Raw genomic sequence first — 13104 nt, 5'->3', positions numbered from 1 at the left:
TACATCTAGCTTTGAAATAGCAGCAAATGGTACTAAGAGCTAACTTTGAAGTAGCACCAGATGGTAATAGTGGCTAACTTTAAAATAGCACCAAATGGTACTAACAGCTACCTTTGAAATAGCAGCAAATGGTACGAAGAGCTAACTTTGAAATAGTAACAGATGGGACTAACAGCTAACTTTGAAATAGCAGCAAGTGGTACTAACAGCTAACTTTGAAGTAGCAAAAGATGGTACTAACAGCTAACTTTGGAATACCAGCAAATGGTACTAACAGCTTACTTTGAAGTAGCAACAGATGGTACTAACAGCTAACTTTGGAATAGCAGAAAATGTACTAACAGCTTACTTTGAAGTAGCAACAGATGGTACTAACAGCTAACATTGAATTAGCAGCAAATGGTACTAACAGCTAACTTTAAAATAGCAGCAATAGTACTAACAGCTAACTTTGAAATAACAGCAAATGGTACTAACAGCTAACTTTGAAGTAGTAACAGATGGTACTAACAGCTAACTTTTAAATAGAACCAAATGTTACTAACATATAACTTTGAAATAGCAGCAAATGGTACTAACAGCTACCTTTGAAATACCAGCAAGTGGTACTAACAGCTAATTTTGAAGTAGCAACAGATGGTACTAACATCTATCTTTGCAATAGCAGCAAATGGTACTACGAGCTAACTTTGAAATAGCAAAATATGGTACTAACAGCTAACTTTGAAATAGCAGCAAGTTTTACTAACAGCTAACTTTGAAGTAGCAACAGATGGTACTAACAGCTAACTTTGAATTAGCAGCAAATGGTACTAACAGCTAATTCTGAATCAGCATCAGATGGTACTTACATCTAGCTTTGAAATAGCAGCAAATGGTACTAAGAGCTAACTTTGAAGTAGCACCAGATGGTAATAGTGGCTAACTTTAAAATAGCACCAAATGGTACTAACAGCTACCTTTGAAATAGCAGCAAATGGTACGAAGAGCTAACTTTGAAATAGTAACAGATGGGACTAACAGCTAACTTTGAAATAGCAGCAAGTGGTACTAACAGCTAACTTTGAAGTAGCAAAAGATGGTACTAACAGCTAACTTTGGAATAGCAGCAAATGGTACTAACAGCTTATTTTGAAGTAGCAACAGATGGTACTAACAGCTAACTTTGGAATAGCAGCAAATGGTACTAACAGCTTACTTTGAAGTAGCAACAGATGGTACTAACAGCTAACATTGAATTAGCAGCAAATGGTACTAACAGCTAACTTTAAAATAGCAGCAAATAGTACTAACAGCTAACTTTGAAATAACAGCAAATGGTACTAACAGCTAACTTTGAAGTAGTAACAGATGGTACTAACAGCTAACTTTTAGATAGAACCAAATGGTACTAACATATAACTTTGAAATACCATCAAATGGTACTAACATCTACCTTTGAAATACCAGCAAGTGGTACTAACAGCTAATTTTGAAGTAGCAACAGATGGTACTAACATCTATCTTTGCAATAGCAACAAATGGTACTATGAGCTAACTTTGAAATAGCAAAAGATGGTACTAACAGCTAACTTTGAAATAGCAGCAAGTTTTACTAACAGCTAACTTTGAAGTAGCAACAAATGGTATTAACAGCTAAATTTGGAATAGCAGCACATGTTACTAACATCTGACTTTGAAGTAGCAACAGATGGTACTAACAGCTAACTTTGAATTAGCAGCAAATGGTACTAACAGCTAACTTTAAAATAGCAGCAATAGTACTAACAGCTAACTTTGAAATAACAGCAAATGGTACTAACAGCTAACTTTGAAGTAGTAACAGATGGTACTAACAGCTAATTTTTAAATAGAACCAAATGTTACTAACATATAACTTTGAAATAGCAGCAAATGGTACTAACAGCTACCTTTGAAATACCAGCAAGTGGTACTAACAGCTAATTTTGAAGTAGCAACAGATGGTACTAACATCTATCTTTGCAATAGCAGCAAATGGTACTACGAGCTAACTTTGAAATAGCAAAATATGGTACTAACAGCTAACTTTGAAATAGCAGCAAGTTTTACTAACAGCTAACTTTGAAGTAGCAACAGATGGTACTAACAGCTAACTTTGAATTAGCAGCAAATGGTACTAACAGCTAATTTTGAATCAGCATCAGATGGTACTTACATCTAGCTTTGAAATAGCAGCAAATGGTACTAAGAGCTAACTTTGAAGTAGCACCAGATGGTAATAGTGGCTAACTTTAAAATAGCACCAAATCGTACTAACAGCTAACTTTGAAGTAGCAAAAGATGGTACTAACAGCTAACTTTGAATTAGCAGCAAATGGTACTAACAGCTAATTTTGAAGTAGCAAAAGATGGTACTAACATCTAGCTTTGAAATAGCAGCAAATGGTACGAAGAGCTAACTTTGAAATAGTAACAGATGGGACTAACAGCTAACTTTGAAATAGCAGCAAGTGGTACTAACAGCTAACTTTGAAGTAGCAAAAGATGGTACTAACAGCTAACTTTGGAATAGCAGCAAATGGTACTAACAGCTTACTTTGAAGTAGCAACAGATGGTACTAACAGCTAACATTGAATTAGCAGTAAATGGTACTAACAGCTAACTTTAAAATAACAGCAAATCGTACTAACAGCTAACTTTGAAATAACAGCAAATGGTACTAACAGCTAACTTTGAAGTAGTAACAGATGGTACTAACAGCTAACTTTTAAATAGAACCAAATGGTACTAACATATAACTTTGAAATACCAGAAAATTGTACTAACAGCTACCTTTGAAATACCAGCAAGTGGTACTAACAGCTAATTTTGAAGTAGCAACAGATGGTACTAACATCTATCTTTGCAATAGCAACAAATGGTACTATGAGCAAACTTTCAAATAGCAAAAGATGGTACTAACAGCTAACTTTGAAATAGCAGCAAGTTTTACTAACAGCTAACTTTGAAGTAGCAACAAATGGTATTAACAGCTAAATTTGGAATAGCAGCACATGTTACTAACATCTGACTTTGAAGTAGCAACAGATGGTACTAACAGCTAACTTTGAATTAGCAGCAAATGGTACTAACAGCTAATTTCGAAGCAGCATCAGATGGTACTAACATCTATCTTTGAAATAGCAGCAAATGATACTAAGAGCTAACTTTGAAGTAGCAACAGATGGTACTAACAGCTAACTTTGAAATAGGAGCAAGTGGTACTAACAGAACATGTTAAAATAGCAGGAAATGGTACTAACAGCTAACTTTGAAGTAGCAACAGATGATATTAACAACTAACTTTGAAGTAGCAACAAATGGTACTAACAGTTAACTTTGAAGTAGCACCAGATGTTAATAGTGGCTAACTTTAAAATAGCAGCAAATGGTACTAACAGCTAACTTTGAAGTAACAACAGATGGTAGTAACAGCTAAATTTAAAATAGCACCAAATGGTACTAACAGCTACCTTTGAAATAGCAGCAAATGGTACGAAGAGCTAACTTTGAAATAGTAACAGATGGGACTAACAGCTAACTTTGAAATAGCAGCAAGTGGTACTAACAGCTAACTTTGAGGTAGCAACAGATGGTACTAACAGCTAACTTTGGAATAGCAGCAAATGGTACTAACAGCTTACTTTGAGGTAGCAACAGATGGTACTAACAGCTAACGTTGAATTAGCAGCAAATGGTACTAACAGCTAACTTTAAAATAGCAGCAAATGGGACTAACAGCTAATTTTGAAATAACAGCAAATGGTACTAAAAGCTAACTTTGAAGTAGTAACAGATGGTACTAACATATAACTTTGAAATAGCAGCAAATGGTACTAAAAGCTACCTTTGAAATACCAGCAAGTGGTACTAACAGCTCATTTTGAAGTAGCAACAGATGGTACTAACATCTATCTTTGAAATAGCAGCAAATGGTACTACGAGCTAACTTTGAAATAGCAAAAGATGGTACTAACAGCTAACTTTGAAATAGCAGAAAGTTGTACTAACAGCTAACTTTGAAGTAGCAACAAATGGTATTAACAGCTAAATCTGGAATAGCAGCAAATGGTACTAACAGCTTACTTTGAAGTAGCAACAGATGGTACTAACAGCTAACCTTGAAATAGCAGCAAGTGGTACTAACAGGTAACTTTAAAGTAGCAACAGATGGTAATAACAGCTAACTTTAAAATAGCAGCAAATGGTACTAACATCTAACTTTTAAATAGCAACAGATGGTACTGACAGCTAACTTTGGAAGAGAAGCAAATGGTACTAACAGCTCACTTTGAAGTAGCAAGAGATGGTATTAACAGCTCACTTTGGAATAGCAGCAAATGGTACTAACAGCTAACTTTGAAATAACAGCAAATGATACTAACAGCTAACTTTGAAGTAGTAACAGATGATATTAACAGCTAACTTTGAAGTAGCACCAGGTGGTAATAGTGGCTAACTTTAACATAGCAGCACATGGTACTGACATCTATCTTTGAAATAGCAGCAAATGGTACTAAGAGCTAACTTTGAAATAGCAACAGATGGCACTAACAGCTAACTTTGGAATAGCAGCAAATGGTAATAACAGCTTACTTTGAAGTAGCAACAGATGGTACTAACAGCTAACTTTGAAGTAGCAGCAGATGGTACTAACAGCTAACTTTAAAATAGCAGCAAATGGTACCAACAGCTAACTTTGAAGTAGTAACAGATGGTACTAACAGCTAACTTTTAAATAGCACCAAATGGTACTAACAGCTAACTTGGAAGTAGCAACAGATGGTACTAACAACTAACTTTGGAATAGCAGCAAATGGTACTAAGAGCTACCTTTGAAATAGCAGCAAGTGGTACTAACAGCTAATTTTGAAGCAGCAACAGATGGTACTAACACCTATCTTTGAAATAGCAGCAAATGGGTACTAAGAGCTAACTTTGAAGTAGCAACAGACGGTACTAACAGCTAACTTTGAAATAGCAGCAAGTGGTACTAACATCTAACTTTTAAATAGCAACAGATGGTACTAACAGAAAATGCTAAAATAGCAGGAAATGGCACTAACAGCTATCTTTGAAGTAACAACAGATGGTAGTAACAGCTAACTTTAAAATAGCACCAAATGGTACTAACAGCTAACTTTGAAATAACAGCAAATGATACTAACAGCTAACTTTGAAGTAGTAACAGATGATATTAACAGCTAACTTTGAAGTAGCACCAGGTGGTAATAGTGGCTAACTTTAACATAGCAGCACATGGTACTGACATCTATCTTTGAAATAGCAGCAAATGGTACTAAGAGCTAACTTTGAAATAGCAACAGATGGCACTAACAGCTAACTTTGGAATAGCAGCAAATGGTAATAACAGCTTACTTTGAAGTAGCAACAGATGGTACTAACAGCTAACTTTGAAGTAGCAGCAGATGGTACTAACAGCTAACTTTAAAATAGCAGCAAATGGTACCAACAGCTAACTTTGAAGTAGTAACAGATGGTACTAACAGCTAACTTTTAAATAGCACCAAATGGTACTAACAGCTAACTTGGAAGTAGCAACAGATGGTACTAACAACTAACTTTGGAATAGCAGCAAATGGTACTAAGAGCTACCTTTGAAATAGCAGCAAGTGGTACTAACAGCTAATTTTGAAGCAGCAACAGATGGTACTAACACCTATCTTTGAAATAGCAGCAAATGGGTACTAAGAGCTAACTTTGAAGTAGCAACAGACGGTACTAACAGCTAACTTTGAAATAGCAGCAAGTGGTACTAACAGAAAATGTTAAAATAGCAGGAAATGGTACTAACAGCTAACTTTAAAGTAGCAACAGATGGTATTTACAACTAACTTTGAAGTAGCAACAAATGGTACTAACAGCTAACTTTGAAGTAACAACAGATGGTAGTAACAGCTAACTTTAAAATAGCACCAAATGGTACTAACAGCTAACTTTGAAATAGCAGCAAGTGGTACTAACAGCTTACTTTGAAGTAGCAACAGATGGTACTAACAACTAACTTTGGAATAGCAGCAAATGGTACTAAGAGCTACATTTGAAATAGCAGCAAGTGGTACTAACCGCTAATTTTGAAGGAGCAACAGATGGTACTAACACCTATCTTTGAAATAGCAGCAAATGGGTACTAAGAGCTAACTTTGAAGTAGCAACAGACGGTACTAACAGCTAACTTTGAAATAGCACCAAGTGGTATTAACGGAAAATGTTAAAATAGTAGGAAATGGCACTAACAGCTATCTTTGAAGTAACAACAGATGGTAGCAACAGCTAACTTTAAAATAGCACTAAATGGTACTAACAGCTAACTTTGAAATAGCAGCAAATGGTACTAACAGCTAACTTTGAAATAACAGCAAATGGTACTAACAGCTAACTTTGAAGTAGCAACAGATGGTACTAACAGCTAACTTTGAATTAGCACCAGATGGTAATAGTGGCTAACTTTGAAATAGCAGCAAATGGTACTAAGAGCTAACTTTGAAATACCATCAAGTGGTACTAACAGATATATTTGAATTAGCAACAGATGGTACTAAGAGCTAACTTTGAAATAGCAGCAAATGGTACTAACAGCTAACTTTGAAATAGCAGCACATGGTACTAACAGCATACTTTGAAGTAGTAACAGATGGTACTAACAGCTAACATTGAAGTAGCAGAAGATGGTACTAACAGCTCACTTTAAAACAACAGCAAATTATACTAACTGCGAACTTTGAAGTAGCAACAGATGGTACTAACAGCTAACTTTGAAATAGCAGCAAGTGGTACTAACAGGTAACTTTAAAGTAGCAACAGATGGTAATAACAGCTAACTTTAAATTAGCAGCAAATGGTACTAACATCTAACTTTGAAGTTGTAAGAGATAGTACTAACAGCTAACTTTTAAATAGCACCAAATGGTACTAACAGCTAACTTTGAAATAGCAGCAAGTAGTACTAACAGCTAATTTTGAAGTAACAACAGACGGTACTAACATCTATCTTTGAAATAGCAGCAAATGGTACTAAAATCTAACTTTTAAATAGCAACAGATGGTACTGACAGCTAACTTTGGAAGAGCAGCAAATGGTACTAACAGCTTACTTTGAAGTAGCAAGAGATGGTATTAACAGCTCACTTTGGAATAGCAGCAAATGGTACTAACAGCTTACTTTGAAGTAGCAACAGATGGTACTAACAGCTAACTTTGAAGTAGTAACAGATGGTACTAACAGCTAACATTGAAGTAGCAACAGATGGTACTAACAGCTCACTTTAAAACAACAGCAAATTATACTAACTGCGAACTTTGAAGTAGCAACAGATGGTACTAACAGCTAACTTTGAAATAGCAGCAAGTGGTACTAACAGCTCATTTTGAAGTAGCAACAGATGGTACTAACATCTATCTTTGAAATAGCAGCAAATGGTACTACGAGCTAACTTTGAAATAGCAAAAGATGGTACTAACAGCTAACTTTGAAATAGCAGAAAGTTGTACTATCAGCTAACTTTGAAGTAGCAACAAATGGTATTAACAGCTAAATCTGGAATAGCAGCAAATGGTACTAACAGCTAACTTTGAAGTAGTAACAGATGGTACTAACAGCTAACTTTTAAATAGAACCAAATGGTACTAACATATAACTTTGAAATACCAGAAAATGGTACTAACAGCTACCTTTGAAATACCAGCAAGTGGTACTAACAGCTAATTTTGAAGTAGCAACAGATGGTACTAACATCTATCTTTGCAATAGCAACAAATGGTACTATGAGCAAATTTTCAAATAGCAAAAGATGGTACTAACAGCTAACTTTGAAATAGCAGCAAGTTTTACTAACAGCTAACTTTGAAGTAGCAACAAATGGTATTAACAGCTAAATTTGGAATAGCAGCACATGTTACTAACATCTGACTTTGAAGTAGCAACAGATGGTACTAACAGCTAACTTTGAATTAGCAGCAAATGGTACTAACAGCTAATTTCGAAGCAGCATCAGATGGTACTAACATCTATCTTTGAAATAGCAGCAAATGGTACTAAGAGCTAACTTTGAAGTAGCAACAGATGGTACTAACAGCTAACTTTGAAATAGGAGCAAGTGGTACTAACAGAACATGTTAAAATAGCAGGAAATGGTACTAACAGCTAACTTTGAAGTAGCAACAGATGATATTAACAACTAACTTTGAAGTAGCAACAAATGGTACTAACAGTTAACTTTGAAGTAGCACCAGATGTTAATAGTGGCTAACTTTAAAATAGCAGCAAATGGTACTAACAGCTAACTTTGAAGTAACAACAGATGGTAGTAACAGCTAAATTTAAAATAGCACCAAATGGTACTAACAGCTACCTTTGAAATAGCAGCAAATGGTACGAAGAGCTAACTTTGAAATAGTAACAGATGGGACTAACAGCTAACTTTGAAATAGCAGCAAGTGGTACTAACAGCTAACTTTGAGGTAGCAACAGATGGTACTAACAGCTAACTTTGGAATAGCAGCAAATGGTACTAACAGCTTACTTTGAGGTAGCAACAGATGGTACTAACAGCTAACGTTGAATTAGCAGCAAATGGTACTAACAGCTAACTTTAAAATAGCAGCAAATGGGACTAACAGCTAATTTTGAAATAACAGCAAATGGTACTAAAAGCTAACTTTGAAGTAGTAACAGATGGTACTAACATATAACTTTGAAATAGCAGCAAATGGTACTAAAAGCTACCTTTGAAATACCAGCAAGTGGTACTAACAGCTCATTTTGAAGTAGCAACAGATGGTACTAACATCTATCTTTGAAATAGCAGCAAATGGTACTACGAGCTAACTTTGAAATAGCAAAAGATGGTACTAACAGCTAACTTTGAAATAGCAGAAAGTTGTACTAACAGCTAACTTTGAAGTAGCAACAAATGGTATTAACAGCTAAATCTGGAATAGCAGCAAATGGTACTAACAGCTTACTTTGAAGTAGCAACAGATAGTACTAACAGCTAACCTTGAAATAGCAGAAAGTGGTACTAACAGGTAACTTTAAAGTAGCAACAGATGGTAATAACAGCTAACTTTAAAATAGCAGCAAATGGTACTAACATCTAACTTTTAAATAGCAACAGATGGTACTGACAGCTAACTTTGGAAGAGAAGCAAATGGTACTAACAGCTCACTTTGAAGTAGCAAGAGATGGTATTAACAGCTCACTTTGGAATAGCAGCAAATGGTACTAACAGCTAACTTTGAAATAACAGCAAATGATACTAACAGCTAACTTTGAAGTAGTAACAGATGATATTAACAGCTAACTTTGAAGTAGCACCAGGTGGTAATAGTGGCTAACTTTAACATAGCAGCACATGGTACTGACATCTATCTTTGAAATAGCAGCAAATGGTACTAAGAGCTAACTTTGAAATAGCAACAGATGGCACTAACAGCTAACTTTGGAATAGCAGCAAATGGTAATAACAGCTTACTTTGAAGTAGCAACAGATGGTACTAACAGCTAACTTTGAAGTAGCAGCAGATGGTACTAACAGCTAACTTTTAAATAGCACCAAATGGTACTAACAGCTAACTTGGAAGTAGCAACAGATGGTACTAACAACTAACTTTGGAATAGCAGCAAATGGTACTAAGAGCTACCTTTGAAATAGCAGCAAGTGGTACTAACAGCTAATTTTGAAGCAGCAACAGATGGTACTAACACCTATCTTTGAAATAGCAGCAAATGGGTACTAAGAGCTAACTTTGAAGTAGCAACAGACGGTACTAACAGCTAACTTTGAAATAGCAGCAAGTGGTACTAACAGAAAATGTTAAAATAGCAGGAAATGGTACTAACAGCTAACTTTAAAGTAGCAACAGATGGTATTTACAACTAACTTTGAAGTAGCAACAAATGGTACTAACAGCTAACTTTGAAGTAACAACAGATGGTAGTAACAGCTAACTTTAAAATAGCACCAAATGGTACTAACAGCTAACTTTGAAATAGCAGCAAGTGGTACTAACAGCTTACTTTGAAGTAGCAACAGATGGTACTAACAACTAACTTTGGAATAGCAGCAAATGGTACTAAGAGCTACCTTTGAAATAGCAGCAAGTGGTACTAACCGCTAATTTTGAAGGAGCAACAGATGGTACTAACACCTATCTTTGAAATAGCAGCAAATGGGTACTAAGAGCTAACTTTGAAGTAGCAACAGACGGTACTAACAGCTAACTTTGAAATAGCACCAAGTGGTATTAACGGAAAATGTTAAAATAGTAGGAAATGGCACTAACAGCTATCTTTGAAGTAACAACAGATGGTAGCAACAGCTAACTTTAAAATAGCACTAAATGGTACTAACAGCTAACTTTGAAATAGCAGCAAATGGTACTAACAGCTAACTTTGAAATAACAGCAAATGGTACTAACAGCTAACTTTGAAGTAGCAACAGATGGTACTAACAGCTAACTTTGAATTAGCACCAGATGGTACCAACAGCTAACTTTGAAGTAGTAACAGATGGTACTAACAGCTAACTTTTAAATAGCACCAAATGGTACTAACAGCTAACTTGGAAGTAGCAACAGATGGTACTAACAACTAACTTTGGAATAGCAGCAAATGGTACTAAGAGCTACCTTTGAAATAGCAGCAAGTGGTACTAACAGCTAATTTTGAAGCAGCAACAGATGGTACTAACACCTATCTTTGAAATAGCAGCAAATGGGTACTAAGAGCTAACTTTGAAGTAGCAACAGACGGTACTAACAGCTAACTTTGAAATAGCAGCAAGTGGTACTAACATCTAACTTTTAAATAGCAACAGATGGTACTAACAGAAAATGCTAAAATAGCAGGAAATGGCACTAACAGCTATCTTTGAAGTAACAACAGATGGTAGTAACAGCTAACTTTAAAATAGCACCAAATGGTACTAACAGCTAACTTTGAAATAACAGCAAATGATACTAACAGCTAACTTTGAAGTAGTAACAGATGATATTAACAGCTAACTTTGAAGTAGCACCAGGTGGTAATAGTGGCTAACTTTAACATAGCAGCACATGGTACTGACATCTATCTTTGAAATAGCAGCAAATGGTACTAAGAGCTAACTTTGAAATAGCAACAGATGGCACTAACAGCTAACTTTGGAATAGCAGCAAATGGTAATAACAGCTTACTTTGAAGTAGCAACAGATGGTACTAACAGCTAACTTTGAAGTAGCAGCAGATGGTACTAACAGCTAACTTTAAAATAGCAGCAAATGGTACCAACAGCTAACTTTGAAGTAGTAACACATGTTACTAACAGCTAACTTTTAAATAGCACCAAATGGTACTAACAGCTAACTTGGAAGTAGCAACAGATGGTACTAACAACTAACTTTGGAATAGCAGCAAATGGTACTAAGAGCTACCTTTGAAATAGCAGCAAGTGGTACTAACAGCTAATTTTGAAGCAGCAACAGATGGTACTAACACCTATCTTTGAAATAGCAGCAAATGGGTACTAAGAGCTAACTTTGAAGTAGCAACAGACGGTACTAACAGCTAACTTTGAAATAGCAGCAAGTGGTACTAACAGAAAATGTTAAAATAGCAGGAAATGGTACTAACAGCTAACTTTAAAGTAGCAACAGATGGTATTTACAACTAACTTTGAAGTAGCAACAAATGGTACTAACAGCTAACTTTGAAGTAACAACAGATGGTAGTAACAGCTAACTTTAAAATAGCACCAAATGGTACTAACAGCTAACTTTGAAATAGCAGCAAGTGGTACTAACAGCTTACTTTGAAGTAGCAACAGATGGTACTAACAACTAACTTTGGAATAGCAGCAAATGGTACTAAGAGCTACCTTTGAAATAGCAGCAAGTGGTACTAACCGCTAATTTTGAAGGAGCAACAGATGGTACTAACACCTATCTTTGAAATAGCAGCAAATGGGTACTAAGAGCTAACTTTGAAGTAGCAACAGACGGTACTAACAGCTAACTTTGAAATAGCACCAAGTGGTATTAACGGAAAATGTTAAAATAGTAGGAAATGGCACTAACAGCTATCTTTGAAGTAACAACAGATGGTAGCAACAGCTAACTTTAAAATAGCACTAAATGGTACTAACAGCTAACTTTGAAATATCAGCAAATGGTACTAACAGATAACTTTGAAATAACAGCAAATGGTACTAACAGCTAACTTTGAAGTAGCAACAGATGGTACTAACAGCTAACTTTGAATTAGCACCAGATGGTAATAGTGGCTAACTTTGAAATAGCAGCAAATGGTACTAAGAGCTAACTTTCAAATAGCATCAAGTGGTACTAACAGATATATTTGAATTAGCAACAGATGGTACGAAGAGCTAACCTTGAAATAGCAGCAAATGGTACTAACAGCTAACTTTGAAATAACAGCAAATGGTACTAACTGCTAACTTTGAAATAGCAGCACATGGTACTAACAGCAAAATTTGAAGTAGTAACAGATGGTACTAACAGCTAACATTGAAGTAGCAACAGATGGTACTAACAGCTCACTTTAAAACAACAGCAAATTATACTAACTGCGAACTTTGAAGTAGCAACAGATGGTACTAACAGCTAACTTTGAAATAGCAGCAAGTGGTACTAACAGGTAACTTTAAAGTAGCAACAGATGGTAATAAGAGCTAACTTTAAAATAGCAGCAAATGGTACTAACATCTAACTTTGAAGTTGTAAGAGATAGTACTAAGAGCTAACTTTTAAATAGCACCAAATGGTACTAACAGCTAACTTTGAAATAGCAGCAAGTAGTACTAACAGCTAATTTTGAAGTAACAACAGACGGTACTAACATCTATCTTTGAAATAGCAGCAAATGGTACTAAAATCTAACTTTTAAATAGCAACAGATGGTACTGACAGCTAACTTTGGAAGAGCAGCAAATGGTACTAACAGCTTACTTTGAAGTAGCAAGAGATGGTATTAACAGCTCACTTTGGAATAGCAGCTAATGGTACTAACAGCTTACTTTGAAGTAGCAACAGATGGTACTAACAGCTAACTTTGAATAAGCAGCAAATGGTACTAACAGCTAA

This window comes from Ambystoma mexicanum, chromosome 5q, assembly GCF_040938575.1.
Source record: "Ambystoma mexicanum isolate Mex_15411 chromosome 5q, UKY_AmexF1_1, whole genome shotgun sequence".
NCBI lineage: Eukaryota > Metazoa > Chordata > Amphibia > Caudata > Ambystomatidae > Ambystoma > Ambystoma mexicanum.
This window is presented reverse-complemented; position numbering follows the sequence as displayed.